This window comes from Siphateles boraxobius, unplaced genomic scaffold (assembly GCF_051911475.1).
Source record: "Siphateles boraxobius isolate OS27281-9 unplaced genomic scaffold, OSU_SipBor_1 88, whole genome shotgun sequence".
NCBI lineage: Eukaryota > Metazoa > Chordata > Actinopteri > Cypriniformes > Leuciscidae > Siphateles > Siphateles boraxobius.
Window position 1 is genome coordinate 114552 of NW_027509217.1, and position 16267 is coordinate 130818.

A 16267-nucleotide genomic window follows, 5' to 3' on the forward strand; every position below is an offset into this window, starting at 1 on the left:
AGTGCTTGACAGTTCTCGAATTCCGCACCGCCCCCTGACTTTACCCTCCATGAGCGAAATAGCGCCATCTCGTGGACACTAGTAACGAGGTCGTCCTTTCCTAAACAATCTCTCTCATCACAATTTCAGATTTTTCCAGTGAATTTCTGAAATTGTGCTTCTAACTTTCAATGCATGTGCAAGTTCCAGTTTTACTAACATGATTTCACTCCTGACTGTGTACACTTATTTTGAATTTGGTTCAAACCACAGTTGAATTTAAAATTTAAAAGTAAGTACTAGCAGTTTCTGATGACCACTTAGGAGGAATGCGCCCCTTGTGGCCTCCCCCCTCTACGACAGCTCATCACTTAGTTCCTAACATCATTCTTATCTGAAGTGGCTTTCTCCCAGTTGGTTTTATTTTGGTTATTATCATTGATACCTCACCGTAGTCGTGATCATCATCAAATATAATGCCAACCTTTAATTTCCTACACTTATTCAAATTTGGTTTGAAACAAACAAATTACAAGATCAATTTGAATTCAGTCTCCTTTCCTGATGGGAATGGTTTTATGGCTTTATTTCTATATTTCCTTTTTCAAATTATTTTTAATAATTTTGATTTGATACGTTACGTTATGTATTTGATACCTTATGACAACTGTATCCTTACTATTCTAGAAGTTACTTAACATCTATGCACACACTTGATTTGAATTGTATTTAAACCAGTTTGAATGCAATTTAAATCAAGTTCTCTGTCAGCCAGGTTGACCACTAAGAGGAAGTGGCCCAACTCCGACAAAAGTGAAGCCCCTTGCAAAGAGCAGAGACTGAACTTAAAGAGACTCGAAAGCCACGGCCTGCGAAAGAAACTCGCAAGAGGCCCGTGCTACCATCCACAAGCTCATTCAGCAGAGACAAGATCTCAAACACGAACTTGACAACGTTCACACAGAGTTGCAACACTCTTATAAACTGCAGCATGACCGGAAAAGGGGAAACGCACACCACAAGTTTCCCCTGACCGGTCCGCACCTTTCAGCCAAGAACCCAGAGCTCTACAGGGGGGTGAAAGCCCACTGTTCAAAACATCCCCAGCCAGCCCACAAGAACCCCCGTCAGCAGCGAGGGGGGAAGAGCCTTTCCAGGAGAGCCCCTGCCACTAACCACGGCATGGCTCCCAAAAGACTTAACAAGCTGGCCAGAAACATCCCTACGTTCACTCCGAACCCTGCAGGAGGCCACAACGTGCACGCCACCTGCAGGACATTGACTTTCACTTACAAACTGTTACCAACGTCACCGCGTGGGACAGATCGTACCTGCTCAGAACCACGTCCAGTCGTGATGCGCGCAGCTTCCTCGACCGTCAACCAGAGACAGTCAAGTCGGACTACCAGCCGCTGCGGTAAGCCTTCACTAAAGAATTCTCTGATCCAGAATCAGACCAAAGACTAATCACAGCCATGGACCTCAATCAGTCCGGCATGGAGGATGATTTCAACTTCAGAACTTTGTCTCTCCGAAACCTGCACCCCACAGTGAGTCATCACCTAGACATCCTGGCCTGACCACATAGCATGACTACTCAACAGCTAAAAGAAGCTTACACCAAGCAAAAGACTGTGTCCGAAAAGACTTTGAAAAACCCCACAATCTACTCTGTCTCTGAGCTCTATTCAGAGCTGCCTCTAGAGGGCGCCCCACAACACCATAGCCCTGTTTACAGAGAGTCAAGACCGTTCCAGGCCAACAGAGGGCAGCACTACTGCGATGGTGCTCGTCCAAGACACCAGAGCGAGCGCTTTGACAGATTCTGGGACCTACAACAACCACCCGACCACCCAAAAGGTGGAACCACATGGGAAACCGACCAATGGCCCAGAAAGAGCCGAGCCCCATCGACCAGACCATCAAGCCCAGACAGCCCAGAGCAGAACCCCTCTCGACATGCCACTGGTAAGCACAAGTCTGAACCCACATCAGAAAAAAAAAAACAGTGCCGCCACATCTGAGACAGCTGAGACCCTGAAGTCGCTGAAAGAGCTTCTTCACAAAAGACTTTCCAAAGGAGACAAGAGAGACGAGACAGACATCCTATGTCTAAGCGTAAGACCTGAACCAGGCAACCAGAACACTGCTCGTCAGCCTCAGAGCACAGAGCTAACTGTCACATCACAAAATGACAGCATCACCCAGCCACCACAGCTGACAGCTGCCCAGCCTGAGCAAGACGGCACAAGTTCCCATGTTTTGGCTACCTGCCTCCGCAGCAAACCACATGAGACCGGCCCTAACCGCCCATCGATCACCACACCAGCCCCTACGCTAAGACTCCTGGGGAACCTGATCGAAAAGGGGGGTGGCCCGGAAACTCTACCTAGCCATCACTTTGGAAAATAAGGTGAGCCTGGAAGCCCTGGTAGACACCGGCTCAGACCTCACTTTAATGTCAGCTCAGCCCTTTGAAAGACTCGGCACTAAAGCTAAGAGCAAAGATCGAACTCTTATACCCCAAACGTGCCAGCTGAACGTGCAGTCGTACAGCCAGAACAACATCCGGCTCGAACAGGTAGTTCCCATTCACCTGACAGTCTGGGCCCAAGTCTAAGAACCCCTCCCCCAACAGTCACACAGGTCACCGAAGCCAGACTCCAAGGTCACAGAGTTCCCAGGAACTCCAGCAGCCATCCATGGGTACACAGCCTCACCACCAAGTCAAGATTCAAGTTCGCTACCCTGCACCTTCCAGCTCGCCAAAGACCAAGAAATGCTGCTCAACGATGCGTGAACTGATACAGAAGGCCTCTAACACAGAAGGCCTCCTCAGAAAGGGTCCCTAAGATCCCATTGATTCCGAACTGCAAAACCAGAAGGCACACAGAATGAACACAATGCAAGACTCTGTAAAAGGGTCCCTGGTCAGCATAAAACATAAAACTTTTAAAGTAGATGAAAATGTGTGCTCGAAGAGAAGCAAGACTCTGCATTAGACAATTTAGAATTTAACTGATTTAAAGAAAATCTTGAATGATTTGAATGATCAGCCTCACCTGCCAACACACTATGCACAACTTTTTCGAAACAAACATTTGCTACATGCTGGTTGAAATGACACTGCTAAACATTAGTTTCCATGACAATAAAGGGTTACAGGAAACACTAGCTCCCAATAAGGCATACGTCACCTTTACGCCATAGTGTAGGAAAACCACCTGAGTTTTAAACTACTTTTAACCTACAGGTATGCATGTGCTCAGTGCGATCCAAACGGAACACAACATGCGATATGCATTTTGATCACTGGTTGCTGGCTTGTCTAAATGCAGATACAATAATAGCTGAAATTAACATCCCTACTGTAAGTGAAAGAGTCTTAGATTTCCAACTAATATCAGTAAGTTCAGCAGTACAGCGTAAGTCTGTTTGACAAAGAAATCCCATATCAGCAGCTTGTAAACTGTACCGATATCTATTCTGCTTTGGTTAAAGAAATCCAAATTGCAGTATTGCTAAACCTGTTCCTGACATAGAAAGCTCAGGACAGAGTTATATATATGTAGACCTGGGTGATGCTCCCCTTTCTACAATGTAAAGGCCTTAAAAATTATTGTTAGATTGATGTAATTCAACTAAATCCTAGCTACAAGCAGAGAGCTACCTAGCGATCAAAACTGTTTACTCGCTGAAAAGTCAATATTTGTGCATGAGAGGGACGTAACTATAGATGCTTAGACAACCTTTGACTTACAGCAAATCTATTTCCTTACTCGGTAAACAAATAGAATAAGTTGTGTAAAGTAAAGAGAAGGGTTACATGAGTAAAATTAGCAAATGCCAAAACACAGTCGCATTTTACTTAATGTAACGTCAAGTTCTCGAAAGACTTTAAAGTATAGGCGCCCCCTTTTAACCCATTTAAACATGCATAACTCATTTTAAAGGTGCAGATATTCTTCAGGTACTGTTGAATTGTTCTGACATGCTCTGGTTCCCATGACAACGACTTGTCACAGGAAGTGCTAACTCGTGATGTCACTTTGTAAACAAACCAGCCTAGGTGGCTAAGCTAACCTAACCTAGCGTCCATCCAGCTTAGGCTAAGCTAACCTAACCTAGCATCCATCCAGCTTAGGCTAAGCTAACCTAACCTAGCATCCATCTAGCTTAGGCTAGGCTAACCTAATCTAACATCCATCCAGCTTAGGCTAAGCTAAATAATAACTTCTACAGTAAGCAGTTAAGCATCATTTACTTGAAGCCTTAATTACAGCTGCTGTTTATACAGCCCAAAGTATTCTAGAATACTTTCTTTAACCCCAGTTAGGGTTTGTAATTCTTCACTTTCCGTACTTTCAATTCTGCTCAGCTAAAGTTCACCTTCACTAGTTTAGGCATAGTCCTTGCTGAGCACTGTAGGTTAAATCGCCAATTAAACTTAAGCTGAAGTACATGTAAAATGTGTAGCTAGAGAAGAATCTGTATAGTAATGAGAATTTTCATCAGCATGTTGACTAAACCTTTGAAGGGACACACAGAGTGGTCGTGAACACGCAACCGCTGTAACCCACCATGGAGTGTTGGTCCAAGCAAATTCAAAGTTTAGTCACTAGTGCTACTGACTATTCTCACATTCAGATCATTCCCGCTGTTTTGACCACTCACCTACGTTTTATTTTTATTTTTACTTTAATAATAATAGCAGTCAGCTATTGCCTTGTCTTTTCGGTCATCTATATGATTCAATTCCATTTCCTCTCTTGTTGGAATGTGGTTCCATTTCCCATAGGGCCCAGAAAGGGAACAGAGACACCTTTATTTGTGATTTTGTTTATTTTCAACAAGTGCACTCATTTTTATGACCCTGCAACACAAGTAATTTCAACGATTACTAGGGCATAACTATAGTCCTGAGGATTGATAATAAGCATAATTTGAATAGGAAAGCTGTCCTTTTTCCCCCTATCATTCACTTCGTCAAGCCGTAGTGAACCACTCCAAAAGTCCAGAGAAATAATATAGTCATAAGAACCATCTTAAGTCATTTATTTAATTTCGGATAGGCCCTTTCCAGGAAATACTATCGGAACCAACATAAGTCTTAGCCTCCTAACATCCACAGCTAAGATAAGGATACAAGACACACTTCACTAGCTAGCTACACGTGAAACGCATAGCTTTATGCTAAATTACTAGCGAACCCATTAAACCTTGGTTCTGAACTTTTAGGGTCATGCATTAGTCTCACCACAAGTGCGACAAAATGTCACAGAGCCTCTGCTTAACCTGACCTTAACCTTCCAGCTTACCAAAGACTATGACAAACAATGGACACTATGAGAAACCACCTCTCATACCCCTCCAACCACCCACGAACGCCGTCTGCACCCACCGACAACCAATGCCCTAGACAACCGACGTCAACTGGCACATGACAACATTCAGCGTTCTGCACCTGATGCCATCACTACGCCACAGCTTGTGGTGCCACAGTGCAAGGGGGGTCATGCCAATGTATGCCCATGACGCACCATGTGCTGCACACCGCAGCACCAGAGACACTTGCAAGACACTGAACCAAGTGGCATACCGGCGTCCTCAAAAGCGGAAAGACTGTCCTAGCCAACCAAGGACGACACTCGCTGAAATTTTTCCTCCCTTTATCTTTCTCTCTCCCTTTCACTTTTACCAGGATGCTGCTGTGCCTCCAGCCAACCAGAGGGCAGCCGCAATCGAACATCTCACCAGGTCCGGCATCAGGCATCGTCCTAAGGGAACAACCAGGACTCCTTTTCTGCCGGACCCGCACTCAGAAAGTGTATGTGCCACCTGATCCTCGCAACGCCTACAGAACACAATACAGCTGGGTAGGGGCCGATGGACAGAAGACGCCCTCACTCACGCTGAGGCCGATGTCGAGCACATGCTCAACGAACTTGAGAAAATGACTATCACACAAGCGGAGTTAGGTGGACACAACCACTGCTCCAAACAGTTCCGGGGAGCTTTGCCCGGAGCCGCCGCCACTCTGTTTAACACTTGTATGTCCAGTGTGAATACAGTGAACCTAGCCACTGTGAGGCGGCATGCAGCCGAAATCCAGACCGAGATTCCACAGATAAAAGAGCAACTCGCAACACAGAGTGCATCCCTGCAGACCATCGACAAGACACTAAAGGGGATTGTGGTAATTTTCAACACTCTCAGCGTTCTGCTGACCCAGACAGTGAACTCCATGAAACAGCTGTTTACTGTCTTCCAGAATGACTTTGCTCAAACTCAGCTGGTAACAGCCCTGATGACAGACACGCTGCTGGAGGTGAACTCCTCCATTGACAGCCTAGCCATGGGTAGAATTCCACCGCACCTGATACCCTTAAGCCTTGTGCAAACCGTGCTGGCTTCCGCCATCACCACGCCAGCTGACTCTCTACAAATACACCTTGCCTACTCGCTGGGTAGTGCCAGCCCACTCTGCGTCGACCCCAAGCAGAGAGAAGTAGGTTTTGCTCCGGAACTTACCCATCATAGAGCCAAGCCGAATCTAACGGCTCAAGAACATTGTCAATGTCAGATTTTGAAAAGTAACACTCACATCTAGATCCGCACGCCGGACGTGGTTGACTTCAACGACAGCTACACAAAGCTGTCCTTAGCTCCGAACCCGTACGTGTGCACATTGACCAAAGACACTCACTATCTCTGCCCTAACAAACCCTTCCTCGGAGACAACACTGACGGAATCTGCAGGCTGCAGATCAGCGACACCCGCTGCCCTGCCGAAGCTAAGCCTCGCACTCAAATCATCGAGACCCAAGCAGAGATTGTAGGTGACAGGGCTCGTTAACACTCCTGTGCGCACAGCTGCACTCAATTACGACCAGAATGACACTGACACCTGTGTCACCTCACTCCACCAGAGCATGTGAATCCAAGTACCGAAAGGCGCCATCCTTCACCTTGACGACCTGGCATGGTACCATCTTCCAAGCAAAGAGTACAAATTAGAACGGGAAATCCCATTCTTCTCCATGAACCACACTTTCACCCTAACTCCAGAACAGGAGTTGTGGTTTGCGAAAGGGGGATCCCAGCTAATTGACATTGCTCCTACCGACACAGCCCTCCAAGCTTTGTCTCGACTGCCCATCCTGACTACATCGCCTGTTGTCCAGGCCTGGACCACAGCCGACTCAGCGCTGTGCATCTCCATGGTACCCAGCCACACCCTGACGCTGGGCTTGGCCTTCATCCTGTACCAGGGACCCAACGAGATGCGAACATCTACAGCCAAGCTCATAAAAGCCGTGTCTGGAACTTTCCGACGAAACCCTCGGAAAGAGTGTACCACACCACAGACCGCTTTGACCCTCATCGAGCTGAATCCACAGCCCTAACAGCCACCTGCTACCCGATCATCATGATTCACCAGTCATCCGTCCATTGTGATGATTGTCGTCCGATGATGTCCACACAGGGACTTCATCTGACGAAAAGGGGGACTGTAGGCTATCTGGACTGTGTCAGGACGACTCATGCACTTATACATGTAAGAATGCTTTTAACCTCTCTGACTCTGGTTCATAACTCAGGTTGGGCACCACAGAGTCTGCCCCTGATGGCGTTCATTGACACTTTCATGGCGAACTGAGTAAAAACCAAGCCTCTCCTTTCCAACGAGAAGGAACTTGTGTACGACACACAGCAGGGGGGTCAGGCCTCAAAGATGTTATCTCCTCAGAGCCAAGCCAGAATGGAGACCGGAGCACATTCAAACACACACACACAAGAACCTTTCTCCAAAATCCTCACTGTAAGGACTGGGCGAGGGGTGAATCTGAATAACTAAATACATCCTAGCTAAAATCCCATTGCCTTCAGGCCCAAAAAGCCTGGATGTAAATTAACATACACACACACACACACACACACACACACACACACAACCACACACGCATCCCCCACAAGTGAAGCCCGCTCAGGACAGAGCGTGGTGTCCAGTTACGAGACATTTTTATGACTGACTGGAATGTCCCAAAGAAGGTGATTCTAAAGAGAAAGAAACTTCTCTTTTTAGACATTTAACCAGATATATTCGATGTGTTTTTATGTGTGTCCATTTGCCCATGTCACATTGGAATGACTATGATTTTATCGTAGCTTAAAGTGAATTATAAATACCTTCATTATGCATTTCAAATATAACTGTCTATTCCCATAACTTGTACACATAGTTCTGGACACCTCCAGAATGCTTTCGGTGTGATCAATCAGAATACGTACAGTAATATCCAGTAAAATATAGTTTACTATGTTTTCCATCTTTGGAGTGAAAAGAGACCAAAACTAACATCACTGGTGTTCTTAGATAACAGCGTTTACAACCCAAAGGAATGTTCACAGAACTGTGGCTCTCTCTGAATTCTAACCAAGGAGGAGAAATGAATCCTGTATTCATATATATATATGCTATTATATATCCACTTGAGAATTGTATGAACAATGTATCTAAGTTCCCTATTTCATGAGTTGCCTTTTTGTGGTTTGGTCTATGTTTCTCGACAACTCTAATGCGATAATGTTTAAACTTTGCCGACTAATGTTTAACCAAATCCATTTGTGGCAAGTTTGGTCTCGATAAACTCCAATCTTCATTCCCCATTTGTTAATTGACATTACATTTTGCTAAACTTTGTGACACATTAGTATTATAAGAATTGTGAAGATTCTTCTCTTAAACACCCAATGAAACTAGAGATTTAAATGCCTGGTTATAACACAAAGGGTCATAAAATCTCCCTCCAAAGGGACAGCTCCTGATTGGACCCTCTTCCAAAAGAAGGCGGAAACGTCAGGTCTTCAAAAGGACTGAATACCAGTTTATCCCTCTCTTACCCTCTTGTCCTCGTGTCATAATGTAACGTCTCGCCTCCGGGCGAGCTCTTCGCCTTTCTTTTATTTGTTTCTAGTCTAGTTTGTGTTTTTCAGTCTTAGATAAGTCTCCGTGTTTATTTCCAATCGACGTGTGAAAAGAACACCGCGTGACATATCTCTTCAGCAAATCCATCTACAAGGGACCTTTAAACGAGCGTGCGCTCGTTTTGAAGGAGAAACACGCGCACGTGACAACGTGGCGAGAGAGGCACACACGCTTCTTCACCAGCCATGCAAAGATGTAACGTTAACTCCGCGTGATTTCCCCGTAGAGATCTTTATTTCTTTTCTTTGTTAGTCAAAGTTTTGTTTTCCGTAGTCGACTCTGTTCACTTCCACAAAGTGAAACGAACTTAGCCAAACTATTTTCCTTTGGTAATGTTACCCCAAAGACTTGGAAACTCCGTTCAACACGCGCGCCAAGCAGCACCCAGTGACGCTTCCTAAAGGACTTCGCTCCGCGCAGGAATGCCGCGACACAGAGAGACCCAGAAACTTAAGTATATCTCTTTATAGAGCTTCTAAGAAGCATTAAGATGATGTTTTCGTGTTGTTATATACAGGGGACTGTCAGGGTGAATGTTGCCAATGCTCTCTCTCTCTCTCTCTCTCTCTCTCTCTCTCTCTCTCTCTCTCTCTCTCTCTCCCTCTTCCCCTCTCACGCGTGTTTCCATTGTCCACACTCTATGCATTTCTCGTTCATCGATGCCTTATTGTGTTTTGTTTGTTTATTATGTTTGTAAATACATATATCCCATGTAACCGTAGTAAATACATAAGTAGTTCTGCCGTATTAAATTCATTATATTCATGTTGATTGTTTACTGGCTCTTTGCTCATTTTCAAGTCCCTTAAGTGAAAGACCTTTAGCTACAAGCTTACAAATTAACGATACTTTAAAGAGTTTTTGTTTATAGGGCAGGAAACCCAATTCTTGTGGCCACAGAATTGCTTTTCCTGAAATCCTATAAAGTAGGATGATATTGTGGATCCCCACAAATATTATTCGGACAATTGAGCTAATTAATTTTGCCTGTTTCGCAGGACGTGGTCCTTGTAATTAATTACAATCAACTTGTGGTTAATTGCAAGGATACGCATGCATGCAGGTAAAATGACATATCATCCCTTATCAGGAGATTTATTAACATGTAAGAATGAAATAATCCAAACATGTATGAATAATTATTAATTACCAATTATTAATTATGATATGCAAATCCCCCACGGATTAGATCCGCCCCTGAGTCTTTACATACATAAAGGCTTCAAGTAAATCTAATAATCATTATTATTAATAATTGTTGTTCCCTTTCAGGAACTTCGAGCTGCGTGAAACGCTGCGTCATGAAGCACGTATGGAATCAGCCCAATGGCTAGATGGAACGTCACGAGTGACGTCATCGACCAGGAAACTATAAAGCACACCCCTGAACACAATGGCGACAGCTTCTGTTGTCTTCAGCAAGCGCTCTGTGTGTTAATCTGTCCCTGTGTTTTTGTCTGTTCTTAGTGATTGCTAGGCAGGAGTTTTTCACTTAAAAAAAAATATATATATATATATATATTCACATATATCAGTATGACGAGCGAGCAGCAATACAGAAAGTGTGTTCCCCCCTGTACTCGTTTTCTCACGGGTGGGGATACACACGATCTGTGTGTTGTTTGTTTGGGAGTGCAGCATGCCCAGTCAGCTCTCGAGGGGGCTGATTGTGAGCATTGCGAGCGTTTTCCATTAAGAACGCTCCGCTCCCGCCGATCACTCTTCGAGGAGAGTGGTTCGGTTCGCGTACCCCACGGCTCGGGTCCCGCTTCTGTCGAGGCAGAGCGGCTGCGCCTGTTCGGGGGATCGCAAATGGATCTGTCAGCGGGGTTTGAGACGGGCTCTGCCTTATCTCAGCCTTTACCTGCCAGTTCCAGTGCCTCAGTTCCGGGTGTGGAAGCACGCATTGCGGTTTCTTCCCCCCAGGCTGAGGCACCAATACTGCAGCTATCCAGTTCTGAGGAGCTGGATGTTGTCTGTATTGAGACAGGGGATGTTGAGGACTCGTCACCTCATTCCCCTGAACATGAGGAGCTTATGGAGGTGCTCACTCGTGCTGTATCAAAACTAAGCATTGAGTGGCCAGCTGTTAGGCAGGAATATGTTTCTAAAAGCAAGCTTGACGAACGATTTTTGCCTTCCCGCTTTCAGCCTCCACGGCGGTGCCTTCCGTTTCTTCCCGATCTCCACACCGAGGTGTCGAGGTCGTGGAAGAGACCCGCCTCTTATCGTGTGTTTAGCCCCCAGACTTCCACATATACTAATATATCGGGGGCTAAGTTATATGGTTATGGGGCGATGCCCAAGGCGGAGGAGACTCTAGCTAGCCATCTTTCTGCTGAGTCTTCCTCGTCTCTTAAGAAACCAGCTTTACCCACCAAGCCTCTCAGAAATACTTCGGCTCTGGTGGGTAAGGCTTATTCGGCGGGTGGTCAGGCTTCGGCGTGTCTGCACACGATGTCAATATTGCAGGCATACCAAGCCGATCTTTTAAAAGATATGAGTGAGAGTGAGGAGGTCAGCACTGATGTGGTTCGAGAACTGCGTCAGGCTGCAGATTTATCTCTGCGTGCCACCAGGGAATCGGCTAAACTAATGGGCCGTTCTATGGCAGCCCTGGTGGCCGCAAGAGAAACTTGTGGCTTAATCTGTCTGACATGAAGGATAAAGAGAAAGCTTTTCTTTTGGATGCTCCACTTTCTCCATCTGGTTTATTCGGTGACGCGGTAAACACGGTCATAGATAAATTTCAGGAAGAAAAGAAACAAGCTGCAGCTTTTCAAAAATTCCTCCCACTTAAAGTTCATGTCCCAGGGTCTGCTGGGCGAGGGCAGACCAAGCCGTCGACTAGCTCCTCACATAGGGCGCAACAAAGGCAGAGTGTCGCGTCTCATGGCCCCCCTTCTAAACAGTGGGAACAGACGCGACAGTCTCAGGCGAAGCCTTCTAGTGGTAAGACTGATCTGAGGACAGTCATTATGGCTAGGAAGGCTTCGTCTAAGAAGTCCTGACGCCACTGGTGTCAGGATGCTGAGGGTGGTCCCCACCGTGAGAGGGAGGTGTTCACCGCTTCAGACGGTGCCCGTTCTCTCACGGTGCCCTCAGGGGTCCCTTCTGCCAACCCCGCCTTCGTGTCGGGGCACAGACGGGCCCAGCGAGCGCTTTCCCGAGGGACGCTCGCCCCCTCTGAGGAGGGGTTTAGAGCAGTCAGACCAGTCGTCCCCTGCCGGTGCGCCGTTACAGGGCGCTGTGTCTGCTGCTCAAAATATTCCAGAGGCCAGCCTCGAGAGGCTGGTACCCTTAGTAGATTTTCTGGCAGAGTGGAAAAGTCTTCAAAAAATATCTCAGTGGGTTCTGCATTCGATAGAAAGGGGTTATGCCATTCAGTTCAGATCTCCTCCTCCTCGATTCAACGGGGTCCTGCCCACCGTGGTGGGCCCCGAGCAGGCTCTGGTAATGGAACAAGAGGTGAAAACGCTTCTTCAAAAGGAGGCTATAGAACGGGTTCCTCCTCCCAGCGAGGAGTCAGGTTATTACAGCCGATATTTCATCGTTCCAAAGAAGGATGGGGGGTTGCGTCCAATTTTAGATCTGCGCCTATTAAATCGTGCTGGAGCCAAGCTCAAATTCAAGATGCTTACGCTAAAGCAAATCGTGTCACAAATCAGGTCCGAGGACTGGTTTGTCACGATAGATCTGAAGGACGCATACTTCCACATCTCCATCCTTCCGCAACACAGGAAGTTCCTGAGGTTCGCTTTCGGGGGCGAAGCGTACCAATATCGTGTTCTTCCGTTTGGCCTAGCTTTATCTCCCCGCACGTTCACGAAGTGCATGGACGCAGCGCTAGTCCCGCTGCGGCTCCAGGGCGTTCGTATACTGAACTACATAGACGATTGGTTGATTCTCGCTCAATCGCAGCAGCAAGCGGCTCGGCATCGAGATGTCGTCCTCGCACACATCAAAAAATTGGGGTTGAGGCTGAATGCCAAAAAGAGTGTTCTATCTCCATCACAGATAACATCTTTTCTGGGGGTACTATGGGATTCTGTGGCAATGCGGGCTCGCCTGTCGCCTGCCCGCATCGCTTCGATTCTTTCAGCTGTAAAAAGAGTAAAGCTAGGCCAGTTGCTCACTGTAAAGCAGTTCCAGAGACTGCTGGGTCTGATGGCAGCAGCGTCCAGTGTTATACCCTGCGGCCTGCTGTACATGAGACCATTACAGTGGTGGCTCAGGACCAAGGGGTTCTCCCCGAGGGGAAACCCCCTCCGCGTGATCAAAGTTACACGGAGTTGTCTCCGTGCTCTGGTCATGTGGAGGGATCCTTGGTTTCTGTCCCAGGGACCTGTGCTGGGAGCTCGTTGTCGTCGTGTAACGCTAACGACAGATGCTTCCCTCACAGGCTGGGGGGCGATCATGAGTGGTCGCCCAGCCCAGGGTCTGTGGCAGGACCATCATCGATTTTGGCATATAAATTGTCTAGAGATGTTGGCAGTGTTTCAGGCTCTGAAGCACTTCCTGCCAGACCTGAGAGGTCATCATGTTCTTGTCCGGTCCGACAACACATCGGTGGTCTCTTACATAAACCATCAGGGGGGTCTGCGCTCTCGCCCGTTATACAATCTGGCTCGCCGGATCCTTCTATGGTCCCAGGGGAAGCTTCTCTCATTGAGGGCGATTTATCTCCCGGGGTATTTAAATCGGGGAGCGGACATCCTGTCGAGGCAGGGGCCGAGGCCCGGGGAATGGAGACTCCACCCCGAGGTGGTGGAGCTCCTTTGATTGCAGTATGGTCGTGCCGAGGTAGACCTATTTGCGTCCAGGGAGACATCACACTGTCCACTGTGGTTTTCTCTCAGTCATCCAGCCCCGCTGGGGTTGGACGCTATGGTGCAGGCGTGGCCGAGGTCACGCCTGTACGCCTTTCCCCAGATTGCTCTGCTCCCAGGAGTTCTGGAGAGGGTTCGCCGGGACGGGGTCAGTCTATTATTGGTAGCCCCGTTTTGGTCGGCCCGAGTATGGTTCACGGACCTAGTGTCTCTTCTAGACGGCTCTCCTCTGGAGATTCCGATCAGGAGGGACCTTCTCTCTCAGGCGAGCGGGTTGATACTTCACCCCCGCCCAGAGTTGTGGAAGCTATGGGCTTGGCCTCTGAGGGGGCCCAGCTCGTAGGGGCTGGTCTCTCAACCGAGGTTGTTGAGACCATCCTTCATTCCAGAGCTCCTTCCACGAGGAGGTTATATGCCTTGAAGTGGAGGCTCTTCATTTCTTGGTGTGGAGAACACCTGTTGGACCCAGTTAACTGCCCAGTGGGTGCAGTGATGGAGTTCCTGCAGGAGCGTTTCTCCTCAGGGCTATCCCCGTCCACACTAAAGGTGTATGTGGTGGCACTTGCTGCTTACCATGTCCCTTTCAGTGGAGTCTCTCTGGGGAGACACCCATTTATAACTCGCTTTCATCGTGGTACTTTGAGGCTGAGGCCTGTAGTCCGCACGAGGGTGCCAGCATGGGACTTAGCTATCGCCCTAGAAGGTCTTTCCCTAGCTCCCTTTGAGCCTATTGAAGAAGTTGCTGATACGTTTATTACTTTGAAGACTATTTTTCTCCTTGCCATTTCTTCTCTTAAGAGAATCGGAGATATTCAGGCTCTCTCGGTTGCTCCTTCGTGTTTGGAGTTTTCACCTGGGATGGTGAAGGCTTTTCTCCACCCCAGGCCAGGTTATGTCCCTAAGGTTCCTACCAATGTGGCCAGACCTATAGTTCTGCAGGCCTTCTGTCCTCCTCCTTTTACATCATCTGATCAGGAAAAACTTAATCTGCTCTGGCCTGTTCGGGCTTTAGATGCTTACGTCCACAGAGCTGCCCTGTGGAGAAAATCAGAACAGCTGTTCATTTGTTTTGGACCACCTAAGAAGGGGTCCCCAGTGTCTAAGCAGAGGATGAGCAAGTGGGTGGTTGAGGCCATCTCACTTGCCTATGAGTCGGTTGGTCAGCCTTCACCTTTGGCTGTCCGAGCTCACTCTACCAGGAGTATGGCGGCTTCCAAAGCCTTATTGTCAGGAGTCTCCCTCCAGGACGTTTGTGATGTGGCAGGCTGGTCCTCACCGCATACTTTCGTCAGGTTTTATGACCTAGACCTCAGCTCCACCCCTGGGGCGCAGGTGCTTTCGGCTGAATTTAATCTTTGATTCACACAGTCCGTCACTTGCTCTTATGGCGACGTGGGTATTAGCGTTCCCGCAGCGTTTCACGCAGCTCGACGTTTCTGAAAGGGAACGTCCCGGGTTACGTATGTAACCCTAGTTCCCTGAAGGAACGAGACGCTGCGTGTCGTTGCCATACTCCCGGCATTCCCTTGATCGACTTGCTTCAGACTTTTTCCAGAAGCTGTCGCCATTGTGTTCAGGGGTGTGCTTTATAGTTTCCTGGTCGATGACGTCACTCGTGACGTTCCGTCTCGCCATTGGGCTGATTCCATACGTGCTTCATGATGCAGCGTTTCACGCAGCGTCTCGTTCCTTCAGGGAACTAGGGTTACATACGTAACCCGGGACGTTCTTGTTTCAACTGTAAAATACTTTCTGAAATCTAAATTGTATTTTTTATTAGGTGATTAAATAGACAGACTTACCGATCACCAGTTTTGTTCCTCCACCGAATGTGTACCACAGTGATACAATCTAATGAAACACTCGTACAAAAACCTCTATTCCACTCGAGTGAACACACACTTCAGCAGAGAGAGAAACAACACTTCAACACACTGATATTAGAAGATCCTCAGCTCTTCTCAACACTCACTCATTCAGATTTGACTAAATGCTTTCTGATATAACACTGTTTAAAGAAATATATGTGATGAGCTGTGACCTCTGAGGTGACCTTTGACCTCTTTGATCATGGATGATGTTGTGGAGTTTCTCATAATGATGCTTCTGTTCTTCATATGCAGATCAATCAGATTCTGAATCTGTTCAAATAATGACTTTATTGAATATTAGAGTCAATAGAAAGTGTGACAATGAATATATAAAAGGTGTTTTGCATGTTCTACACAGTCAAGCATGTTGTCATATTCAAGGTCTGTTATAAATGTATCTGGACTGGTTATGAATCTCCACACAAGATCATGAAACGTGAACAAGCTCTAATATGTGTCCATCTTTAACCCGTTTAATCCCAAATTTTTTCTTGCAACTTAAGTACATTATTTTTACTCCTTAGACCTCCCTAACACTCAAACATTATGCCTTTTTTGATTTTATGTTGGTTAAGTTAGTGAAATATTAGGTTTTATAC

The 16267-nt window shown here is 47.0% G+C and overlaps 1 long non-coding RNA gene across 1 annotated transcript in view; it reads right to left on the minus strand.

Moving 5' to 3' along the window:
- The window catches only part of LOC143731918 (uncharacterized), a 29305-nt gene extending 13384 nt beyond the window's left edge, over window positions 1–15921 (minus strand). Inside the window, exon 1 of the long non-coding RNA XR_013201005.1 lies at window positions 15600–15921. This is a non-coding gene — a long non-coding RNA (uncharacterized LOC143731918). The remainder of the gene's footprint in view (window positions 1–15599) is intronic.
- Window positions 15922–16267: the final 346 nt, after the last annotated feature.